The following is a 6,415-nucleotide window of genomic DNA, read 5'->3' as shown; positions in this document are numbered from 1 at the left end:
CCTAGTTGGACTAGGAAAGGGGGAGTCCTACTCCTACTAGGAGGAGGACTCCTCCCCTCCTTGGCACGCCCCAAGGGCCGGCCGGCCTCCCCCCTTGCTCCTTTATATACGGGGGCAGGGGCACCCTAGAACACACAAGTTGATCATTGATCTCTTAGCCGTGTGCGGTGCCCCCCTCCACCATAATCCACCTTGGTCATATCGTTGCAGTGCTTAGGCGAAGCCATGCGCCGGTAGCTTCATCATCACCGTCATCAAGCTGTCGTGCTGACGAAGCTCTCCCTCGACACTCTGCTGGATCGTGAGTTCGTGGGACATCACCGAGCCGAACGTGTGCAGATCACGGAGGTGCCGTACTTTCGGTACTAGGATCGGTCGATCGTGAAGATGTACGACTACATCAACCGCGTTGTCATAACGCTTCCTCTTAAGGTATACGAGGGTACGTGGACAACACTCTCCCCTCTCGTTGCTATGCATCACCATGATCTTGCGTGTGCGTAGGTAATTTTTTGAAATTACTACGTTCCCCAACAGTGGCATCCGAGCCAGGTTTATGCATAGATGTTATATGCACAAGTAGAACACAAGTGAGTTGTGGGCGATAATAGTCATACTGCTTACCAGCATGTCATACTTTGATTCGGCGGTATTGTTGGATGTAGCGGCCCGGACCAACATTACGCGTATGCTTACGCGAGACTGGTTCTACCGACGTGCTTCGCACACAGGAGGCTGGCGGGTGTCAGTTTCTCCTATTTTAGTTGAATCGAGTGTGGCTATGCCCGGTCCTTGTTGAAGGTGAAAACATCACATACTTGACGAAAAATCGTTGTGGTTTTGATGCGTAGGTAAGAACAGTTCTTGCTCAGCCGGTAGCAGCCACGTAAAACTTGCAACAACAAAGTAGAGGACGTCTAACTTGTTTTTGCAGGGCATGTTGTGATGTGATATGGTCAAGACATGATGCTAAATTTTATTGTATGAGATGATCATGTTTTGTAACAGAGTTATCAGCAACTGGCAAGAGCCATATGGTTGTCACTTTATTGTATGAAATGCAATCGCCATGTAATTGCTTTACTTTATCACTAAGCGGCAACGATAGTCGTAGAAGCAATAGTTGGAGAGACAACAAAGATGCTATGATGGAGACCAAGGTGTCGCGCCGGTTGTCGGTGTCAAAACCGGCAGATCTCGGGTAGGGGGTCCCAAGCTATGCGTCATGGATCGATGGGTAACAGGAGACAGGGGACACGATGTTTTACCCAGGTTCGGGCCCTCTCTATCGAGGTAATACCCTACTTCCTGCTTGATTGATCTTGATGAATATAGGGTTACAAGAGTTGACCTACCTCGAGATCATATGTTGTGGTCTAAGACCTAAGGGTATGATGAGTAATGTCATAATAATCTAACAACTAGCCTGGCCTCAGCTTATATAATGTACCAGACGCCTATGATAACAAGAGTCCTAGTCGAATACGCCGGTGGGGAGGAGTCCTTGTCTTGATCACCAAGTCTTGTGGAATCTTCCTCGTGTATACATCGGCTGTCCGAACTGGCCCATGAGTAAATGGCCATGGGGGTCCTCGGCCCAATCCAACTGATCGGGAGACGACGTGGTGAGTACCCCCTAGTCCAGGACACCGTCAGTAGCCCCCTGAACCGGTCTTCAAGTTGGGGACGCTCCTCGATTCTTCCGAACTGTTCTTCATCTTCAGTCATCGGTCTTGAAAACTGGTTCAACAAATCTTCTTATCTTTGATCTTGAGGATCGCCGAAGTAAATCCGAAGAGTTTACATGTCGGGTATCCGAGGAGCCCCTTTAAGTTATCGGCTTTTATCAATGCCTTGTTATTTTTACGCCCACCTCAGGTTTGAAGTTGTTCCCGGGCGGCGGTGTCCTCTTACATCCAAGCTCCAACGCCGGACTGCATTCGAGGTATCTTTTACAGCCGAGCACCAACGCCGGACTGTATCCGAGCTCCAACTTCGGACTGTATCCGAGGTGTCATGGATCACCTTGGCTTGAAGAAGTTTAAAGGACGTTAGCCGAGCTTAATGCCGGAAATGCCCTCTATAGAGCCAGCCACTTGCATCCGAGCTTTATGCCGGACTACTTCCGAGGTGATGCACCACTTCGGGCTTGGGCCGATTGTTTACGGATCTTATTTCTGATGCGTGTAAATTTATTTGCTGTCAATATGTATAACTAGTAGCCCTCAAGATGTGTGTTAGTCTAAAACCTGAGATGCACCTGAAGGAAAACATGAAACCGCTGATCCTAGTAGCCCATGAGACTCAGGTCGATGCGCGAAATCGGTCTGAGGATCAACTCCTAGCTCGGCAGCATACGTAGGAATAGAAACGCAGTGTAATATATTATAGATAATAGTGATTGGCAAATGGGCCCTTGAGAGAGGGTCTTGAGAAGTTGCCGTAATATATTAGCTTGATGCCGATAGGTCCAGATGGTACCTGTTGTTGTCTGAAGACGCGTTTGCTTATAGTTCGGTCAAGCCGAACACTAAGCACTTTGAATTTTCTGCATTGAACAGGCAATGCAGTAGCCCCTGAGACACTGGTCGGGTGGCAACACCAGATCCGGGGATCGATGTGCCCCATTAATATTTGTAAATAATAAGCCTGAAGCCCAGTAGCCCCCGAGCCTTAATGCGGGTACGGGTGGCCGAATTAAGGATCGATATCCATAGTAAAACCACAAATTATGTGTAATGACTCTATGTATCCAAGTACTTTACATCATTAATGCTCGGATCCGCATTGTACAAAACTTTGTTGACCGACCATCGGCTTCAACCTCTTCGACTAGTAGCCGAGGAGAGTTTTCCTACTTTATAAAGCCGTTATAAGGGCAAAAATTTATGGAAAACAAGGCAATCCGGCCATACGGTTTTATGAACAAAGGTACACGGAGAGATATGTTATATTACTTTTTAACGTAAGAAACATCTACCAAAGAAAATAGTCCCGCTATCAGTTCCTTTCTTTGGGTCGTCATGCTTATCATGATCATGAAACCTCACCTCCGATCAATGTGGGAGGAAAATATTAAGGATTTAGTTCGGGGAAAGTTCCCTAACTCTATGGTATTAATGAACCAAAAATTTCACTTCTGTCGTTGCCGACCAATGTGATCCTTTAAGATTGCCAGCTTTCGGCTTCACCCAGTCTTAGGTACTTACTCGGATGACCCTGTAGTAACAATCACAGAGGTGCTCCCTTTACCACCTAGCCGAGCAATCGGGAACGTAGGGGTAAGCACAGGAGCCAGGCAACCCAGCTTGGCCAAAATCTTAAGTCAAATTGATGCATATTGATGGCTTTATATAATGATAATTACGGAAGGCAACACTTGTATAATGAATACAAACGCTGATGATATATACTTATTTTGACTCCATTCCGACCGTTTATCAGTTGAAAGTGGCCCATCGTCGGCTTCTACCCCTTGGTAGATACTACGCAGGGTGTTTCCGCAATAACAAGACAACCCTTAGCCGACGTCTCGGTGCCCGAAGGCGGTTGTGTTAGCGGAAACGAGGCGATCAGATATGCGGGCTTTATAACTTTCACTTAGTCATAGGAGCTTTAAACTGGGGAAGATAGCTATGAGCCCCCGGTTAGTGTTCGGCGACAGCCGAGGTCAAGCCGTAAACACTTCGGCCAATGTTATGAATGGCCCGTCATTTAACATAGTCATCGGATCGCTGACCAGTTTACGCTTATTGTGACAGTCAGTTTTCGGCTTTATCCACTGAGGTGCTTTACCATGCGAGCTGGAAGCACAATCACAGTGGTTCTCCCTGTGCACACCTAGCCGAACAAAGCGGAACGTAGGAGGCAAGCACAGGAGCCGGGCAACCCAACTATTGACCGAAGACACAATTCGAAACCGATGCATATATAGCAATATCCGAGAATGTTTTTGCCGAATCTCTAAAGGTATCCGGCGTTGTACTGCGAGACTTATGCTGGAAACACACAAATAGTTTAAAAGTGCCATAGGCTTGGAAGACCAAAAAACTTCAGTAAAAACTTGACGTCCGAACTAGATCAAGTGTTCGGTGCCAATCCGAAAATTGGTCTTAGAAAAAAATTGTGCTTCTGTCGTGCTTTAACACGACACATCCTATCTCAAGACTTAAAGCAGGTCAGCCTACGGCTTCAACCTCCTATCCCGAAGGCGGAGTACTTCTCGTTAGGCTAGTTTAGCAAACTAAACTCCAGCGGCTTTGAGAGAGAAATTAGGCTCCCCAGCTATTGACCACACACCCGCGTCGAAAAAAGGAGTGATAGAAAAATACTTTGCAACGACTAAGAAGAACACTTATTATAAAACAGCTCATACTAATTTAAGAGCCCCCAAGTGACTTGGGTAAAAGAATTTTATGTATAATGATTGTATGTACCGAAGTACTTATATCATATCTGTGTTCACCCGAACTTTAAACGCGTCTTAACCGACCGTCGGCTTCTCCCTCTTCGGTCAAGGGCCGAAAAGTGTTATGTACTCCACCTGACGAGAATATCGATGGTGTTTCCGATAACAAGGCAATCAGGCCATAAGGCTGTAATAGACAAAGCACGCTCAGGGAACTTATGCTATATTACTGACGAAGGGTAAGAAGCATCTTCGAAGAAAATAGTACCCCCACCGATACCTTTCTTCGGTTGCTCATTGTTACTATGAGACTGAAGGAAATATGCCCTAGAGGCAATAATAAAGTTATTATTTATTTCCTTATATCATGATAAATGTTTATTATCCATGCTAGAATTGTATTAACCGGAAACATAATACTTGTGTGAATACATAGACAAACAGAGTGTCACTTGTATGCCTCTACTTGACTAGCTCGTTGATCAAAGATGGTTATGTTTCCTAGCCATTGACATGAGTTGTCATTTGATTAACGGAATCACATCATTAGGAGAATGATGTGATTGACTTGACCCATTCCGTTAGCTTAGCACACGATCGTTTAGTATTTTGCTATTGCTTTCTTCATGACTTATACATGTTCCTATGACTATGAGATTATGCAACTCCCGTTTACCGGAGGAACACTTTGTGTGCTACCAAATGTCACAACGTAACTTGGTGATTATAAAGGTGCTCTACAGGTGTCTCCGAAGGTACTTGTTGGGTTGGCGTATTTCGAGATTAGGATTTGTCACTCCGATTGTCGGAGAGGTATCTCTGGGCCCACTCGGTAATGCACATCACTATAAGCCTTGCAAGCATTGCAACTAATGAGTTAATTGCGGGATGATGTATTACAGAACGAGTAAAGAGACTTGCCGGTAACGAGATTGAACTAGGTATTGAGATACCGACGATCGAATCTCGGGCAAGTAACATACCGATGACAAAGGGAACAACGTATGTTGTTATGCGGTCTAACCGATAAAGATCTTCGTAGAATATGTGGGAGCCAATATGAGCATCCAGGTTCCGCTATTGGTTATTGACCGGAGACGTGTCTCGGTCATGTCTACATAGTTCTCGAACCCGTAGGGTCCGCAGGCTTAAAGTTTGATGACGGTTATATTATGAGTTTATGAGTTTTGATGTACCGAAGGTTGTTCGGAGTCCCGGATGTGATCACGGACATGACGAGGAGTCTCGAAATGGTTGAGAAATGAAGATTGATATATTGGACGACTATATTCGGACACCGGAATGGTTCGGGGGGTTATCGGATATTTATCGGAGTACCAGGGGTTACCGTAACCCCCCGAGAAGCTATTGGGCCTTATGGGCCTTAGTGTAAAGGAGAGAGGGAGGCCAAGAGGTGGCGCGCGGCCCCCTTGCCCCAATCCGAATTGGGAAAGGGAAGGGGGCGGCGGCCCCCCTTGTCCTTCCTTCTCTCCACCTCCTCCTTCCCCCTTCTCCTAGTTGGAATAGGAAGGGGGGGGCAAACCTACTTAGAGTAGGATTGCCCCCCCTTGGGTGCGCTTCTCCCCTTGGCCGGCCCTCTCCTCCTCCCCCCTTTATATACGGAGGAGGGGGGCACCCCATAGACACAACAATTGATCATTGATTTCTTAGCCGTGTGCGGTGCCCCCTCCACCATATTCCACCTCGATAATATCGTAGCGGTGCTTAGGTGAAGCCCTGCGTCGGTAGAACATCATCATCGTCACCACGCCGTCGTGCTGACGGAACTCTCCCTCAAAGCTTGGCTGGATCGGAGTTTGAGGGACGTCATCGAGTTGGACGTGTGCTGAACTCGGAGGTGCCGCGCGTTTGGTACTTGATCGGTCGGATCGTGAAGACGTACGACTACATCAACCAAGTTGTGCTAACGCTTCCGCTTTCGGTCTACGAGGGTACGTTGACAACACTCTCCCCTCTCGTTGCTATGCATCACCATGATCTTGCGTG

Source organism: Triticum aestivum, chromosome 7D (genome assembly GCF_018294505.1).
Source record: "Triticum aestivum cultivar Chinese Spring chromosome 7D, IWGSC CS RefSeq v2.1, whole genome shotgun sequence".
NCBI classification, from domain to species: domain Eukaryota; kingdom Viridiplantae; phylum Streptophyta; class Magnoliopsida; order Poales; family Poaceae; genus Triticum; species Triticum aestivum.
This window is presented reverse-complemented; position numbering follows the sequence as displayed.